Source organism: Cyanistes caeruleus, chromosome 6, assembly GCF_971803275.1.
Source record: "Cyanistes caeruleus chromosome 6, bCyaCae1.hap1.1, whole genome shotgun sequence".
Lineage (NCBI taxonomy): Eukaryota > Metazoa > Chordata > Aves > Passeriformes > Paridae > Cyanistes > Cyanistes caeruleus.
This window is the reverse complement of record NC_141706.1, coordinates 17,126,133-17,145,064: the sequence shown is the minus strand read 5'-3', so window position 1 is coordinate 17,145,064 and position 18,932 is coordinate 17,126,133.

Genomic DNA, 18,932 nt, shown 5'->3' with positions numbered 1-18,932 from the left:
GTGGAAACTTGTGGAGGTTTTGTGTGATTTTTGTGTGATTTTGTGGGATATTGAGGAGATTTAGGGATCTTGAGGGATTTCTCATGTATTTTGTGGGAATTTGTGGAGATTTGGTGGGATATTTTTCTAGAATTTGGTCGTGTTTTGAGAAGATTTAGGGAATTTTGTGGGATTTTTCCTGGAATTTTGTTGGATACTGGGGAGATTTTGTGGGTGTTTTGTGGAACTTTGAGGGACTTTTCTGGAATTTGGTGAGATTCTGTAGAGAACTGACGAATTATCAGGGATTTTTCATGTATTCTGTGGGAATTTGTGGAGATTCGGTGGGATTTTTGTGGATTTTGGCCGTGTTTTGAGAAGATTTAGAGAATTTTGTGGGATTTTTCCTGGAATTTTGTTGGATACTGGGGAGATTTTGTGGGATGTTTGTGGAACTTTGAGGGACTTTTTAGGAATTTGGTGAGATTCTGTAGAGAACTGACGAATTATCAGGGATTTGTCATGTATTCTGTGGGAATTTGTGGAGATTCGGTGGGATTTTTGTGGATTTTGGCCATGTTTTGAGAAGATTTAGGGAATTTTGTGGGACTTTTCTGGGATTTTGTTGGGTATTGAGGAAATTTTGTGGGATGTTTCGGGAATTTGGTGGGGCTTTTCAAGAATTTTGTGGTATTTTGAAAAGATTTAGGGAATTTTGTGGTGTTTTTTCTTGAATTTTGTGGGAAACTGTGCTGATTTTATGGGGCGTTTCTGGAATTTGGTCGAGTTTTCAGAAGATTTAGGGATTTTTGTGAGATTTTTGTGGGATGTTCTGAGAATTGGTGGAGATTTTGTTGGACATTCCTGTGAATTGGTAGGGTTTTGAAATGATTTAGGGAGTTTTGTGGGACTTCTCTGGAATTTTGTGTGTTTTTTCTGGAATTGTGTGGGATTCTGAGGAGACTTGAAGAATTTTGAGGAATTTGTTTTAGATTTTGTGGGAATTTGTGGAGATTCTGTGGGATTTTTCTGGAATTTGGTGGGCCTTTTCAAGGACTTTGTGTGGTTTTGAGGAGACTTGAAGACTTTTGAGGAATTTTTCTTAGATTTTGTGGTAACTTGTGGAGGTTTTGTGGGATTTTTGTGGAATTTTGTGGGATATTGAGGCGATTTCGGGATCTTGAGGGATTTTTCATGTATTTTGTGGGAATTTGTGGAGAATTGGTGGGATATTTTTCTAGAATTTGGTCGTGTTTTGAGAAGATTTAGGGAATTTTGTGGTGTTTTTTCTTGAATTTTGTGGGATATTGAGGAGATTTTGTGGGATGTTTGTGGAACTTTGAGGGACTTTTCTGGAATTTGGTGAGATTCTGTAGAGAACTGACAAATTATCAGGGATTTTTCATGTATTCTGTGGGAATTTGTGGAGATTCGGTGGGATTTTTCTGGAATTTGGTAGAGTTTTGAGAAGATTTAGGGAATTTTGTGGGACTTTTCTGGGATTTTGTTGGATATTGAGGACATTTTGTGGGATGTTTCTGGAATTTGGTGGGGCTTTTCAAGAATTTTGTGGTATTTTGAAAAGATTTAGGGAATTTTGTGGTGTTTTTTCTTGAATTTTGTGGGAAACTGTGCTGATTTTATGGGGCGTTTCTGGAATTTGGTCGAGTTTTCAGAAGATTTAGGGATTTTTGTGAGATTTTTGTGGGATGGTCTGGGAATTGGTGGAGATTTTGTGGGACATTCCTGTGAATTGGTAGGGTTTTGAAATGATTGAGGGAGTTTTGTGGGACTTCTCTGGAATTTTGTGTGTTTTTTATGGAATTGTGTGGGATTCTGAGGAGACTTGAAGAATTTTGAGGAATTTGTTTTAGATTTTGTGGGAATTTGTGGAGATTCTGTGGGATTTTTCTGGAATTTGGTGGGCCTTTTCAAGGACTTTGTGTGGTTTTGAGGAGACTTGAAGACTTTTGAGGAATTTTTCTTAGATTTTGTGGTAACTTGTGGAGGTTTTGTGGGATTTTTGTGGAATTTTGTGGGATATTGAGGCGATTTCGGGATCTTGAGGGATTTTTCATGTATTTTGTGGGAATTTGTGGAGATTTGGTGGGATATTTTTCTAGAATTTGGTCGTGTTTTGAGAAGATTTAGGGAATTTTGTGTGATTTTTCTTGAATTTTGTGGGATATTGAGGAGATTTTGTGGGATGTTTGTGGAACTTTGAGGGACTTTTCTGGAATTTGGTGAGATTCTGTAGAGAACTGACAAATTATCAGGGATTTTTCATGTATTCTGTGGGAATTTGTGGAGATTTGGTGGGATTTTTGTGGATTTTGGCCGTGTTTTGAGAAGATTTAGGGAATTTTGTGGGACTTTTCTGGGATTTTGTTGGGTATTGAGGAAATTTTGTGGGATGTTTCTGGAATTTGGTGGGGCTTTTCAAGAATTTTGTGGTATTTTGAAAAGATTTAGGGAATTTTGTGGTGTTTTTTCTTGAATTTTGTGGGAAACTGTGCTGATTTTATGGGGCGTTTCTGGAATTTGGTCAAGTTTTCAGAAGATTTAGGGATTTTTGTGGGATTTCTGTGGGATGTTCTGGGAATTGGTGGAGATTTTGTGGGACATTCCTGTGAATTGGTAGGGTTTTGAAATGATTGAGGGAGTTTTGTGGGACTTCTCTGGAATTTGGTGGGGTTTTTCTGGAATTGTGTGGGATTCTGAGGAGACTTGAAGAATTTTGAGGAATTTTTCTTAGATTTTGTGGAAACTTGTGGAGGTTTTGGGTGATTTTTGTGTGATTTTGTGGGATATTGAGGAGATTTAGGGATCTTGAGGGATTTCTCATGTATTTTGTGGGAATTTGTGGAGATTTGGTGGGATATTTTTCTAGAATTTGGTCGTGTTTTGAGAAGATTTAGGGAATTTTGTGGGATTTTTCCTGGAATTTTGTTGGATACTGGGGAGATTTTGTGGGTGTTTTGTGGAACTTTGAGGGACTTTTCTGGAATTTGGTGAGATTCTGTAGAGAACTGACAAATTATCAGGGATTTTTCATGTATTCTGTGGGAATTTGTGGAGATTCGGTGGGATTTTTGAGGATTTTGGCCGTGTTTTGAGAAGATTTAGGGAATTTTGTGTGATTTTTCTGGGATTTTGTTGGATATTGAGGAGATTTTGTGGGATGTTTGTGGAACTTTGAGGGACTTTTCTGGAATTTGGTGAGATTCTGTAGAGAACTGACGAATTATCAGGGATTTTTCATGTATTCTGTGGGAATTTGTGGAGATTCGGTGGGATTTTTGTGGATTTTGGCCGTGTTTTGAGAAGATTTAGAGAATTTTGTGGGATTTTTCCTGGAATTTTGTTGGATACTGGGGAGATTTTGTGGGATGTTTGTGGAACTTTGAGGGACTTTTTAGGAATTTGGTGAGATTCTGTAGAGAACTGACGAATTATCAGGGATTTGTCATGTATTCTGTGGGAATTTGTGGAGATTCTGTGGGATTTTTCTGGAATTTGGTAGAGTTTTGAGAAGATTTAGGGAATTTTGTGGGACTTTTCTGGGATTTTGTTGGGTATTGAGGAAATTTTGTGGGATGTTTCTGGAATTTGGTGGGGCTTTTCAAGAATTTTGTGGTATTTTGAAAAGATTTAGGGAATTTTGTGGTGTTTTTTCTTGAATTTTGTGGGAAACTGTGCTGATTTTATGGGGCGTTTCTGGAATTTGGCCGAGTTTTCAGAAGATTTAGGGATTTTTGTGGGATTTCTGTGGGATGTTCTGGGAATTGGTGGAGATTTTGTGGGACATTCCTGTGAATTGGTAGGGTTTTGAAATGATTTAGGGAGTTTTGTGGGACTTCTCTGGAATTTTGTGTGTTTTTTCTGGAATTGTGTGGGATTCTGAGGAGACTTGAAGAATTTTGAGGAATTTGTTTTAGATTTTGTGGGAATTTGTGGAGATTCTGTGGGATTTTTCTGGAATTTGGTGGGCCTTTTCAAGGACTTTGTGTGGTTTTGAGGAGACTTGAAGACTTTTGAGGAATTTTTCTTAGATTTTGTGGTAACTTGTGGAGGTTTTGTGGGATTTTTGTGGAATTTTGTGGGATATTGAGGCGATTTCGGGATCTTGAGGGATTTTTCATGTATTTTGTGGGAATTTGTGGAGATTTGGTGGGATATTTTTCTAGAATTTGGTCGTGTTTTGAGAAGATTTAGAGAATTTTGTGGGATTTTTCTTGAATTTTGTGGGATATTGAGGAGATTTTGTGGGATGTTTGTGGAACTTTGAGGGACTTTTCTGGAATTTGGTGAGATTCTGTAGAGAACTGACGAATTATCAGGGGTATTTTCATGTATTCTGTGGGAATTTGTGGAGATTCGGTGGGATTTTTGTGGATTTTGGCCATGTTTTGAGAAGATTTAGGGAATTTTGTGGGACTTTTCTGGGATTTTGTTGGGTATTGAGGAAATTTTGTGGGATGTTTCTGGAATTTGGTGGGGCTTTTCAAGAATTTTGTGGTATTTTGAAAAGATTTAGGGAATTTTGTGGTGTTTTTTCTTGAATTTTGTGGGAAACTGTGCTGATTTTATGGGGCGTTTCTGGAATTTGGTCAAGTTTTCAGAAGATTTAGGGATTTTTCTGGGATTTCTGTGGGATGTTCTGGGAATTGGTGGAGATTTTGTGGGACATTCCTGTGAATTGGTAGGGTTTTGAAATGATTGAGGGAGTTTTGTGGGACTTCTCTGGAATTTTGTGTGTTTTTTCTGGAATTGTGTGGGATTCTGAGGAGACTTGAAGACTTTTGAGGAATTTTTCTTAGATTTTGTGGAAACTTGTGGAGGTTTTGGGTGATTTTTGTGTGATTTTGTGGGATATTGAGGAGATTTAGGGATCTTGAGGGATTTCTCATGTATTTTGTGGGAATTTGTGGAGATTTGGTGGGATATTTTTCTAGAATTTGGTCGTGTTTTGAGAAGATTTAGGGAATTTTGTGGGATTTTTCCTGGAATTTTGTTGGATACTGGGGAGATTTTGTGGGTGTTTTGTGGAACTTTGAGGGACTTTTCTGGAATTTGGTGAGATTCTGTAGAGAACTGACAAATTATCAGGGATTTTTCATGTATTCTGTGGGAATTTGTGGAGATTCGGTGGGATTTTTGAGGATTTTGGCCGTGTTTTGAGAAGATTTAGGGAATTTTGTGGGACTTTTCTGGGATTTTGTTGGATATTGAGGACATTTTGTGGGATGTTTGTGGAACTTTGAGGGACTTTTCTGGAATTTGGTGAGATTCTGTAGAGAACTGACGAATTATCAGGGATTTTTCATGTATTCTGTGGGAATTTGTGGAGATTCGGTGGGATTTTTGTGGATTTTGGCCGTGTTTTGAGAAGATTTAGAGAATTTAGTGGGATTTTTCCTGGAATTTTGTTGGATACTGGGGAGATTTTGTGGGATGTTTGTGGAACTTTGAGGGACTTTTTAGGAATTTGGTGAGATTCTGTAGAGAACTGACGAATTATCAGGGATTTGTCATGTATTCTGTGGGAATTTGTGGAGATTCTGTGGGATTTTTCTGGAATTTGGTAGAGTTTTGAGAAGATTTAGGGAATTTTGTGGGACTTTTCTGGGATTTTGTTGGATATTGAGGACATTTTGTGGGATGTTTCTGGAATTTGGTGGGGCTTTTCAAGAATTTTGTGGTATTTTGAAAAGATTTAGGGAATTTTGTGGTGTTTTTTCTTGAATTTTGTGGGAAACTGTGCTGATTTTATGGGGCGTTTCTGGAATTTGGTCGAGTTTTCAGAAGTGTTAGGGATTTTTGTGAGATTTTTGTGGGATGTTCTGGGAATTGGTGGAGATTTTGTGGGACATTCCTGTGAATTGGTAGGGTTTTGAAATGATTGAGGGAGTTTTGTGGGACTTCTCTGGAATTTGGTGTGTTTTTTCTGGAATTGTGTGGGATTCTGAGGAGACTTGAAGAATTTTGAGGAATTTTTCTTAGATTTTGTGGAAACTTGTGGAGGTTTTGGGTGATTTTTGTGTGATTTTGTGGGATATTGAGGCGATTTAGGGATCTTGAGGGATTTCTCATGTATTTTGTGGGAATTTGTGGAGATTTGGTGGGATATTTTTCTAGAATTTGGTCGTGTTTTGAGAAGATTTAGGGAATTTTGTGGGATTTTTCCTGGAATTTTGTTGGATACTGGGGAGATTATGTGGGTGTTTTGTGGAACTTTGAGGGACTTTTCTGGAATTTGGTGAGATTCTGTAGAGAACTGACAAATTATCAGGGATTTTTCATGTATTCTGTGGGAATTTGTGGAGATTCGGTGGGATTTTTGAGGATTTTGGCCGTGTTTTGAGAAGATTTAGGGAATTTTGTGTGATTTTTCTGGGATTTTGTTGGATATTGAGGACATTTTGTGGGATGTTTGTGGAACTTTGAGGGACTTTTCTGGAATTTGGTGAGATTCTGTAGAGAACTGACGAATTATCAGGGATTTTTCATGTATTCTGTGGGAATTTGTGGAGATTCGGTGGGATTTTTGAGGATTTTGGCCGTGTTTTGAGAAGATTTAGAGAATTTTGTGGGATTTTTCCTGGAATTTTGTTGGATACTGGGGAGATTTTGTGGGATGTTTGTGGAACTTTGAGGGACTTTTTAGGAATTTGGTGAGATTCTGTAGAGAACTGACGAATTATCAGGGATTTGTCATGTATTCTGTGGGAATTTGTGGAGATTCTGTGGGATTTTTCTGGAATTTGGTAGAGTTTTGAGAAGATTTAGGGAATTTTGTGGGACTTTTCTGGGATTTTGTTGGGTATTGAGGACATTTTGTGGGATGTTTCTGGAATTTGGTGGGGCTTTTCAAGAATTTTGTGGTATTTTGAAAAGATTTAGGGAATTTTGTGGTGTTTTTTCTTGAATTTTGTGGGAAACTGTGCTGATTTTATGGGGCGTTTCTGGAATTTGGTCGAGTTTTCAGAAGTGTTAGGGATTTTTGTGAGATTTTTGTGGGATGTTCTGGGAATTGGTGGAGATTTTGTGGGACATTCCTGTGAATTGGTAGGGTTTTGAAATGATTTAGGGAGTTTTGTGGGACTTCTCTGGAATTTTGTGTGTTTTTTCTGGAATTGTGTGGGATTCTGAGGAGACTTGAAGAATTTTGAGGAATTTGTTTTAGATTTTGTGGGAATTTGTGGAGATTCTGTGGGATTTTTCTGGAATTTGGTGGGCCTTTTCAAGGACTTTGTGTGGTTTTGAGGAGACTTGAAGACTTTTGAGGAATTTTTCTTAGATTTTGTGGTAACTTGTGGAGGTTTTGTGGGATTTTTGTGGAATTTTGTGGGATATTGAGGCGATTTCGGGATCTTGAGGGATTTTTCATGTATTTTGTGGGAATTTGTGGAGATTTGGTGGGATATTTTTCTAGAATTTGGTCGTGTTTTGAGAAGATTTAGGGAATTTTGTGGGATTTTTCCTGGAATTTTGTTGGATACTGGGGAGATTTTGTGGGTGTTTTGTGGAACTTTGAGGGACTTTTCTGGAATTTGGTGAGATTCTGTAGAGAACTGACAAATTATCAGGGATTTTTCATGTATTCTGTGGGAATTTGTGGAGATTCGGTGGGATTTTTGAGGATTTTGGCCGTGTTTTGAGAAGATTTAGGGAATTTTGTGTGATTTTTCTGGGATTTTGTTGGATATTGAGGAGATTTTGTGGGATGTTTGTGGAACTTTGAGGGACTTTTCTGGAATTTGGTGAGATTCTGTAGAGAACTGACGAATTATCAGGGATTTTTCATGTATTCTGTGGGAATTTGTGGAGATTCGGTGGGATTTTTGTGGATTTTGGCCGTGTTTTGAGAAGATTTAGAGAATTTTGTGGGATTTTTCCTGGAATTTTGTTGGATACTGGGGAGATTTTGTGGGATGTTTGTGGAACTTTGAGGGACTTTTTAGGAATTTGGTGAGATTCTGTAGAGAACTGACGAATTATCAGGGATTTGTCATGTATTCAGTGGGAATTTGTGGAGATTCTGTGGGATTTTTCTGGAATTTGGTAGAGTTTTGAGAAGATTTAGGGAATTTTGTGGGACTTTTCTGGGATTTTGTTGGGTATTGAGGACATTTTGTGGGATGTTTCTGGAATTTGGTGGGGCTTTTCAAGAATTTTGTGGTATTTTGAAAAGATTTAGGGAATTTTGTGGTGTTTTTTCTTGAATTTTGTGGGAAACTGTGCTGATTTTATGGGGCGTTTCTGGAATTTGGTCGAGTTTTCAGAAGTGTTAGGGATTTTTGTGAGATTTTTGTGGGATGTTCTGGGAATTGGTGGAGATTTTGTGGGACATTCCTGTGAATTGGTAGGGTTTTGAAATGATTTAGGGAGTTTTGTGGGACTTCTCAGGAATTTTGTGTGTTTTTTCTGGAATTGTGTGGGATTCTGAGGAGACTTGAAGAATTTTGAGGAATTTGTTTTAGATTTTGTGGGAATTTGTGGAGATTCTGTGGGATTTTTCTGGAATTTGGTGGGCCTTTTCAAGGACTTTGTGTGGTTTTGAGGAGACTTGAAGACTTTTGAGGAATTTTTCTTAGATTTTGTGGTAACTTGTGGAGGTTTTGTGGGATTTTTGTGGAATTTTGTGGGATATTGAGGCGATTTCGGGATCTTGAGGGATTTTTCATGTATTTTGTGGGAATTTGTGGAGATTTGGTGGGATATTTTTCTAGAATTTGGTCGTGTTTTGAGAAGATTTAGGGAATTTTGTGTGATTTTTCTTGAATTTTGTGGGATATTGAGGAGATTTTGTGGGATGTTTGTGGAACTTTGAGGGACTTTTCTGGAATTTGGTGAGATTCTGTAGAGAACTGACGAATTATCAGGGGTATTTTCATGTATTCTGTGGGAATTTGTGGAGATTCGGTGGGATTTTTGTGGATTTTGGCCATGTTTTGAGAAGATTTAGGGAATTTTGTGGGACTTTTCTGGGATTTTGTTGGGTATTGAGGAAATTTTGTGGGATGTTTCTGGAATTTGGTGGGGCTTTTCAAGAATTTTGTGGTATTTTGAAAAGATTTAGGGAATTTTGTGGTGTTTTTTCTTGCATTTTGTGGGAAACTGTGCTGATTTTATGGGGCGTTTCTGGAATTTGGTCAAGTTTTCAGAAGATTTAGGGATTTTTGTGGGATTTCTGTGGGATGTTCTGGGAATTGGTGGAGATTTTGTGGGACATTCCTGTGAATTGGTAGGGTTTTGAAATGATTGAGGGAGTTTTGTGGGACTTCTCTGGAATTTGGTGTGTTTTTTCTGGAATTGTGTGGGATTCTGAGGAGACTTGAAGAATTTTGAGGAATTTTTCTTAGATTTTGTGGAAACTTGTGGAGGTTTTGGGTGATTTTTGTGTGATTTTGTGGGATACTGAGGAGATTTAGGGATCTTGAGGGATTTCTCATGTATTTTGTGGGAATTTGTGGAGATTTGGTGGGATATTTTTCTAGAATTTGGTCGTGTTTTGAGAAGATTTAGGGAATTTTGTGGGATTTTTCCTGGAATTTTGTTGGATACTGGGGAGATTTTGTGGGTGTTTTGTGGAACTTTGAGGGACTTTTCTGGAATTTGGTGAGATTCTGTAGAGAACTGACAAATTATCAGGGATTTTTCATGTATTCTGTGGGAATTTGTGGAGATTCGGTGGGATTTTTGAGGATTTTGGCCGTGTTTTGAGAAGATTTAGGGAATTTTGTGTGATTTTTCTGGGATTTTGTTGGATATTGAGGACATTTTGTGGGATGTTTGTGGAACTTTGAGGGACTTTTCTGGAATTTGGTGAGATTCTGTAGAGAACTGACGAATTATCAGGGATTTTTCATGTATTCTGTGGGAATTTGTGGAGATTCGGTGGGATTTTTGAGGATTTTGGCCGTGTTTTGAGAAGATTTAGAGAATTTTGTGGGATTTTTCCTGGAATTTTGTTGGATACTGGGGAGATTTTGTGGGATGTTTGTGGAACTTTGAGGGACTTTTTAGGAATTTGGTGAGATTCTGTAGAGAACTGACGAATTATCAGGGATTTGTCATGTATTCTGTGGGAATTTGTGGAGATTCTGTGGGATTTTTCTGGAATTTGGTAGAGTTTTGAGAAGATTTAGGGAATTTTGTGGGACTTTTCTGGGATTTTGTTGGGTATTGAGGACATTTTGTGGGATGTTTCTGGAATTTGGTGGGGCTTTTCAAGAATTTTGTGGTATTTTGAAAAGATTTAGGGAATTTTGTGGTGTTTTTTCTTGAATTTTGTGGGAAACTGTGCTGATTTTATGGGGCGTTTCTGGAATTTGGTCGAGTTTTCAGAAGTGTTAGGGATTTTTGTGAGATTTTTGTGGGATGTTCTGGGAATTGGTGGAGATTTTGTGGGACATTCCTGTGAATTGGTAGGGTTTTGAAATGATTTAGGGAGTTTTGTGGGACTTCTCTGGAATTTTGTGTGTTTTTTCTGGAATTGTGTGGGATTCTGAGGAGACTTGAAGAATTTTGAGGAATTTGTTTTAGATTTTGTGGGAATTTGTGGAGATTCTGTGGGATTTTTCTGGAATTTGGTGGGCCTTTTCAAGGACTTTGTGTGGTTTTGAGGAGACTTGAAGACTTTTGAGGAATTTTTCTTAGATTTTGTGGTAACTTGTGGAGGTTTTGTGGGATTTTTGTGGAATTTTGTGGGATATTGAGGCGATTTCGGGATCTTGAGGGATTTTTCATGTATTTTGTGGGAATTTGTGGAGATTTGGTGGGATATTTTTCTAGAATTTGGTCGTGTTTTGAGAAGATTTAGGGAATTTTGTGGGATTTTTCCTGGAATTTTGTTGGATACTGGGGAGATTTTGTGGGTGTTTTGTGGAACTTTGAGGGACTTTTCTGGAATTTGGTGAGATTCTGTAGAGAACTGACAAATTATCAGGGATTTTTCATGTATTCTGTGGGAATTTGTGGAGATTCGGTGGGATTTTTGAGGATTTTGGCCGTGTTTTGAGAAGATTTAGGGAATTTTGTGTGATTTTTCTGGGATTTTGTTGGATATTGAGGAGATTTTGTGGGATGTTTGTGGAACTTTGAGGGACTTTTCTGGAATTTGGTGAGATTCTGTAGAGAACTGACGAATTATCAGGGATTTTTCATGTATTCTGTGGGAATTTGTGGAGATTCGGTGGGATTTTTGTGGATTTTGGCCGTGTTTTGAGAAGATTTAGAGAATTTTGTGGGATTTTTCCTGGAATTTTGTTGGATACTGGGGAGATTTTGTGGGATGTTTGTGGAACTTTGAGGGACTTTTTAGGAATTTGGTGAGATTCTGTAGAGAACTGACGAATTATCAGGGATTTGTCATGTATTCAGTGGGAATTTGTGGAGATTCTGTGGGATTTTTCTGGAATTTGGTAGAGTTTTGAGAAGATTTAGGGAATTTTGTGGGACTTTTCTGGGATTTTGTTGGGTATTGAGGACATTTTGTGGGATGTTTCTGGAATTTGGTGGGGCTTTTCAAGAATTTTGTGGTATTTTGAAAAGATTTAGGGAATTTTGTGGTGTTTTTTCTTGAATTTTGTGGGAAACTGTGCTGATTTTATGGGGCGTTTCTGGAATTTGGTCGAGTTTTCAGAAGTGTTAGGGATTTTTGTGAGATTTTTGTGGGATGTTCTGGGAATTGGTGGAGATTTTGTGGGACATTCCTGTGAATTGGTAGGGTTTTGAAATGATTTAGGGAGTTTTGTGGGACTTCTCAGGAATTTTGTGTGTTTTTTCTGGAATTGTGTGGGATTCTGAGGAGACTTGAAGAATTTTGAGGAATTTGTTTTAGATTTTGTGGGAATTTGTGGAGATTCTGTGGGATTTTTCTGGAATTTGGTGGGCCTTTTCAAGGACTTTGTGTGGTTTTGAGGAGACTTGAAGACTTTTGAGGAATTTTTCTTAGATTTTGTGGTAACTTGTGGAGGTTTTGTGGGATTTTTGTGGAATTTTGTGGGATATTGAGGCGATTTCGGGATCTTGAGGGATTTTTCATGTATTTTGTGGGAATTTGTGGAGATTTGGTGGGATATTTTTCTAGAATTTGGTCGTGTTTTGAGAAGATTTAGGGAATTTTGTGTGATTTTTCTTGAATTTTGTGGGATATTGAGGAGATTTTGTGGGATGTTTGTGGAACTTTGAGGGACTTTTCTGGAATTTGGTGAGATTCTGTAGAGAACTGACGAATTATCAGGGGTATTTTCATGTATTCTGTGGGAATTTGTGGAGATTCGGTGGGATTTTTGTGGATTTTGGCCATGTTTTGAGAAGATTTAGGGAATTTTGTGGGACTTTTCTGGGATTTTGTTGGGTATTGAGGAAATTTTGTGGGATGTTTCTGGAATTTGGTGGGGCTTTTCAAGAATTTTGTGGTATTTTGAAAAGATTTAGGGAATTTTGTGGTGTTTTTTCTTGCATTTTGTGGGAAACTGTGCTGATTTTATGGGGCGTTTCTGGAATTTGGTCAAGTTTTCAGAAGATTTAGGGATTTTTGTGGGATTTCTGTGGGATGTTCTGGGAATTGGTGGAGATTTTGTGGGACATTCCTGTGAATTGGTAGGGTTTTGAAATGATTGAGGGAGTTTTGTGGGACTTCTCTGGAATTTGGTGTGTTTTTTCTGGAATTGTGTGGGATTCTGAGGAGACTTGAAGAATTTTGAGGAATTTTTCTTAGATTTTGTGGAAACTTGTGGAGGTTTTGGGTGATTTTTGTGTGATTTTGTGGGATACTGAGGAGATTTAGGGATCTTGAGGGATTTCTCATGTATTTTGTGGGAATTTGTGGAGATTTGGTGGGATATTTTTCTAGAATTTGGTCGTGTTTTGAGAAGATTTAGGGAATTTTGTGGGATTTTTCCTGGAATTTTGTTGGATACTGGGGAGATTTTGTGGGTGTTTTGTGGAACTTTGAGGGACTTTTCTGGAATTTGGTGAGATTCTGTAGAGAACTGACAAATTATCAGGGATTTTTCATGTATTCTGTGGGAATTTGTGGAGATTCGGTGGGATTTTTGAGGATTTTGGCCGTGTTTTGAGAAGATTTAGGGAATTTTGTGTGATTTTTCTGGGATTTTGTTGGATATTGAGGACATTTTGTGGGATGTTTGTGGAACTTTGAGGGACTTTTCTGGAATTTGGTGAGATTCTGTAGAGAACTGACGAATTATCAGGGATTTTTCATGTATTCTGTGGGAATTTGTGGAGATTCGGTGGGATTTTTGAGGATTTTGGCCGTGTTTTGAGAAGATTTAGAGAATTTTGTGGGATTTTTCCTGGAATTTTGTTGGATACTGGGGAGATTTTGTGGGATGTTTGTGGAACTTTGAGGGACTTTTTAGGAATTTGGTGAGATTCTGTAGAGAACTGACGAATTATCAGGGATTTGTCATGTATTCTGTGGGAATTTGTGGAGATTCTGTGGGATTTTTCTGGAATTTGGTAGAGTTTTGAGAAGATTTAGGGAATTTTGTGGGACTTTTCTGGGATTTTGTTGGGTATTGAGGACATTTTGTGGGATGTTTCTGGAATTTGGTGGGGCTTTTCAAGAATTTTGTGGTATTTTGAAAAGATTTAGGGAATTTTGTGGTGTTTTTTCTTGAATTTTGTGGGAAACTGTGCTGATTTTATGGGGCGTTTCTGGAATTTGGTCGAGTTTTCAGAAGTGTTAGGGATTTTTGTGAGATTTTTGTGGGATGTTCTGGGAATTGGTGGAGATTTTGTGGGACATTCCTGTGAATTGGTAGGGTTTTGAAATGATTTAGGGAGTTTTGTGGGACTTCTCTGGAATTTTGTGTGTTTTTTCTGGAATTGTGTGGGATTCTGAGGAGACTTGAAGAATTTTGAGGAATTTGTTTTAGATTTTGTGGGAATTTGTGGAGATTCTGTGGGATTTTTCTGGAATTTGGTGGGCCTTTTCAAGGACTTTGTGTGGTTTTGAGGAGACTTGAAGACTTTTGAGGAATTTTTCTTAGATTTTGTGGTAACTTGTGGAGGTTTTGTGGGATTTTTGTGGAATTTTGTGGGATATTGAGGCGATTTCGGGATCTTGAGGGATTTTTCATGTATTTTGTGGGAATTTGTGGAGATTTGGTGGGATATTTTTCTAGAATTTGGTCGTGTTTTGAGAAGATTTAGGGAATTTTGTGGGATTTTTCCTGGAATTTTGTTGGATACTGGGGAGATTTTGTGGGTGTTTTGTGGAACTTTGAGGGACTTTTCTGGAATTTGGTGAGATTCTGTAGAGAACTGACAAATTATCAGGGATTTTTCATGTATTCTGTGGGAATTTGTGGAGATTCGGTGGGATTTTTGAGGATTTTGGCCGTGTTTTGAGAAGATTTAGGGAATTTTGTGTGATTTTTCTGGGATTTTGTTGGATATTGAGGAGATTTTGTGGGATGTTTGTGGAACTTTGAGGGACTTTTCTGGAATTTGGTGAGATTCTGTAGAGAACTGACGAATTATCAGGGATTTTTCATGTATTCTGTGGGAATTTGTGGAGATTCGGTGGGATTTTTGTGGATTTTGGCCGTGTTTTGAGAAGATTTAGAGAATTTTGTGGGATTTTTCCTGGAATTTTGTTGGATACTGGGGAGATTTTGTGGGATGTTTGTGGAACTTTGAGGGACTTTTTAGGAATTTGGTGAGATTCTGTAGAGAACTGACGAATTATCAGGGATTTGTCATGTATTCAGTGGGAATTTGTGGAGATTCTGTGGGATTTTTCTGGAATTTGGTAGAGTTTTGAGAAGATTTAGGGAATTTTGTGGGACTTTTCTGGGATTTTGTTGGGTATTGAGGACATTTTGTGGGATGTTTCTGGAATTTGGTGGGGCTTTTCAAGAATTTTGTGGTATTTTGAAAAGATTTAGGGAATTTTGTGGTGTTTTTTCTTGAATTTTGTGGGAAACTGTGCTGATTTTATGGGGCGTTTCTGGAATTTGGTCGAGTTTTCAGAAGTGTTAGGGATTTTTGTGAGATTTTTGTGGGATGTTCTGGGAATTGGTGGAGATTTTGTGGGACATTCCTGTGAATTGGTAGGGTTTTGAAATGATTTAGGGAGTTTTGTGGGACTTCTCAGGAATTTTGTGTGTTTTTTCTGGAATTGTGTGGGATTCTGAGGAGACTTGAAGAATTTTGAGGAATTTGTTTTAGATTTTGTGGGAATTTGTGGAGATTCTGTGGGATTTTTCTGGAATTTGGTGGGCCTTTTCAAGGACTTTGTGTGGTTTTGAGGAGACTTGAAGACTTTTGAGGAATTTTTCTTAGATTTTGTGGTAACTTGTGGAGGTTTTGTGGGATTTTTGTGGAATTTTGTGGGATATTGAGGCGATTTCGGGATCTTGAGGGATTTTTCATGTATTTTGTGGGAATTTGTGGAGATTTGGTGGGATATTTTTCTAGAATTTGGTCGTGTTTTGAGAAGATTTAGGGAATTTTGTGTGATTTTTCTTGAATTTTGTGGGATATTGAGGAGATTTTGTGGGATGTTTGTGGAACTTTGAGGGACTTTTCTGGAATTTGGTGAGATTCTGTAGAGAACTGACGAATTATCAGGGGTATTTTCATGTATTCTGTGGGAATTTGTGGAGATTCGGTGGGATTTTTGTGGATTTTGGCCATGTTTTGAGAAGATTTAGGGAATTTTGTGGGACTTTTCTGGGATTTTGTTGGGTATTGAGGAAATTTTGTGGGATGTTTCTGGAATTTGGTGGGGCTTTTCAAGAATTTTGTGGTATTTTGAAAAGATTTAGGGAATTTTGTGGTGTTTTTTCTTGCATTTTGTGGGAAACTGTGCTGATTTTATGGGGCGTTTCTGGAATTTGGTCAAGTTTTCAGAAGATTTAGGGATTTTTGTGGGATTTCTGTGGGATGTTCTGGGAATTGGTGGAGATTTTGTGGGACATTCCTGTGAATTGGTAGGGTTTTGAAATGATTGAGGGAGTTTTGTGGGACTTCTCTGGAATTTGGTGTGTTTTTTCTGGAATTGTGTGGGATTCTGAGGAGACTTGAAGAATTTTGAGGAATTTTTCTTAGATTTTGTGGAAACTTGTGGAGGTTTTGGGTGATTTTTGTGTGATTTTGTGGGATACTGAGGAGATTTAGGGATCTTGAGGGATTTCTCATGTATTTTGTGGGAATTTGTGGAGATTTGGTGGGATATTTTTCTAGAATTTGGTCGTGTTTTGAGAAGATTTAGGGAATTTTGTGGGATTTTTCCTGGAATTTTGTTGGATACTGGGGAGATTTTGTGGGTGTTTTGTGGAACTTTGAGGGACTTTTCTGGAATTTGGTGAGATTCTGTAGAGAACTGACAAATTATCAGGGATTTTTCATGTATTCTGTGGGAATTTGTGGAGATTCGGTGGGATTTTTGTGGATTTTGGCCGTGTTTTGAGAAGATTTAGAGAATTTTGTGGGATTTTTCCTGGAATTTTGTTGGATACTGGGGAGATTTTGTGGGATGTTTGTGGAACTTTGAGGGACTTTTTAGGAATTTGGTGAGATTCTGTAGAGAACTGACGAATTATCAGGGATTTGTCATGTATTCTGTGGGAATTTGTGGAGATTCGGTGGGATTTTTGTGGATTTTGGCCATGTTTTGAGAAGATTTAGGGAATTTTGTGGGACTTTTCTGGGATTTTGTTGGGTATTGAGGAAATTTTGTGGGATGTTTCGGGAATTTGGTGGGGCTTTTCAAGAATTTTGTGGTATTTTGAAAAGATTTAGGGAATTTTGTGGTGTTTTTTCTTGAATTTTGTGGGAAACTGTGCTGATTTTATGGGGCGTTTCTGGAATTTGGTCGAGTTTTCAGAAGATTTAGGGATTTTTGTGAGATTTTTGTGGGATGTTCTGGGAATTGGTGGAGATTTTGTTGGACATTCCTGTGAATTGGTAGGGTTTTGAAATGATTTAGGGAGTTTTGTGGGACTTCTCTGGAATTTTGTGTGTTTTTTCTGGAATTGTGTGGGATTCTGAGGAGACTTGAAGAATTTTGAGGAATTTGTTTTAGATTTTGTGGGAATTTGTGGAGATTCTGTGGGATTTTTCTGGAATTTGGTGGGCCTTTTCAAGGACTTTGTGTGGTTTTGAGGAGACTTGAAGACTTTTGAGGAATTTTTCTTAGATTTTGTGGTAACTTGTGGAGGTTTTGTGGGATTTTTGTGGAATTTTGTGGGATATTGAGGCGATTTCGGGATCTTGAGGGATTTTTCATGTATTTTGTGGGAATTTGTGGAGAATTGGTGGGATATTTTTCTAGAATTTGGTCGTGTTTTGAGAAGATTTAGGGAATTTTGTGGTGTTTTTTCTTGAATTTTGTGGGATATTGAGGAGATTTTGTGGGATGTTTGTGGAACTTTGAGGGACTTTTCTGGAATTTGGTGAGATTCTGTAGAGAACTGACAAATTATCAGGGATTTTTCATGTATTCTGTGGGAATTTGTGGAGATTCGGTGGGATTTTTCTGGAATTTGGTAGAGTTTTGAGAAGATTTAGGGAATTTTGTGGGACTTTTCTGGGATTTTGTTGGATATTGAGGACATTTTGTGGGATGTTTCTGGAATTTGGTGGGGCTTTTCAAGAATTTTGTGGTATTTTGAAAAGATTTAGGGAATTTTGTGGTGTTTTTTCTTGAATTTTGTGGGAAACTGTGCTGATTTTATGGGGCGTTTCTGGAATTTGGTCGAGTTTTCAGAAGATTTAGGGATTTTTGTGAGATTTTTGTGGGATGGTCTGGGAATTGGTGGAGATTTTGTGGGACATTCCTGTGAATTGGTAGGGTTTTGAAATGATTTAGGGAGTTTTGTGGGACTTCTCTGGAATTTTGTGTGTTTTTTATGGAATTGTGTGGGATTCTTAGGAGACTTGAAGAATTTTGAGGAATTTGTTTTAGATTTTGTGGGAATTTGTGGAGATTCTGTGGGATTTTTCTGGAATTTGGTGGGCCTTTTCAAGGACTTTGTGTGGTTTTGAGGAGACTTGAAGACTTTTGAGGAATTTTTCTTAGATTTTGTGGTAACTTGTGGAGGTTTTGTGGGATTTTTGTGGAATTTTGTGGGATATTGAGGCGATTTCGGGATATTGAGGGATTTTTCATGTATTTTGTGGGAATTTGTGGAGATTTGGTGGGATATTTTTCTAGAATTTGGTCGTGTTTTGAGAAGATTTAGGGAATTTTGTGTGATTTTTCTTGAATTTTGTGGGATATTGAGGAGATTTTGTGGGATGTTTGTGGAACTTTGAGGGACTTTTCTGGAATTTGGTGAGATTCTGTAGAGAACTGACAAATTATCAGGGATTTTTCATGTATTCAGTGGGAATTTGTGGAGATTTGGTGGGATTTTTGTGGATTTTGGCCGTGTTTTGAGAAGATTTAGGGAATTTTGTGGGACTTTTCTGGGATTTTGTTGGGTATTGAGGAAATTTTGTGGGATGTTTCTGGAATTTGGTGGGGCTTTTCAAGAATTTTGTGGTATTTTGAAAAGATTTAGGGAATTTTGTGGTGTTTTTTCTTGAATTTTGTGGGAAACTGTGCTGATTTTATGGGGCGTTTCTGGAATTTGGTCAAGTTTTCAGAAGATTTAGGGATTTTTCTGGGATTTCTGTGGGATGTTCTGGGAATTGGTGGAGATTTTGTGGGACATTCCTGTGAATTGGTAGGGTTTTGAAATGATTGAGGGAGTTTTGTGGGACTTCTCTGGAATTTGGTGTGTTTTTTCTGGAATTGTGTGGGATTCTGAGGAGACTTGAAGAATTTTGAGGAATTTTTCTTAGATTTTGTGGAAACTTGTGGAGGTTTTGGGTGATTTTTGTGTGATTTTGTGGGATATTGAGGAGATTTAGGGATCTTGAGGGATTTCTCATGTATTTTGTGGGAATTTGTGGAGATTTGGTGGAAT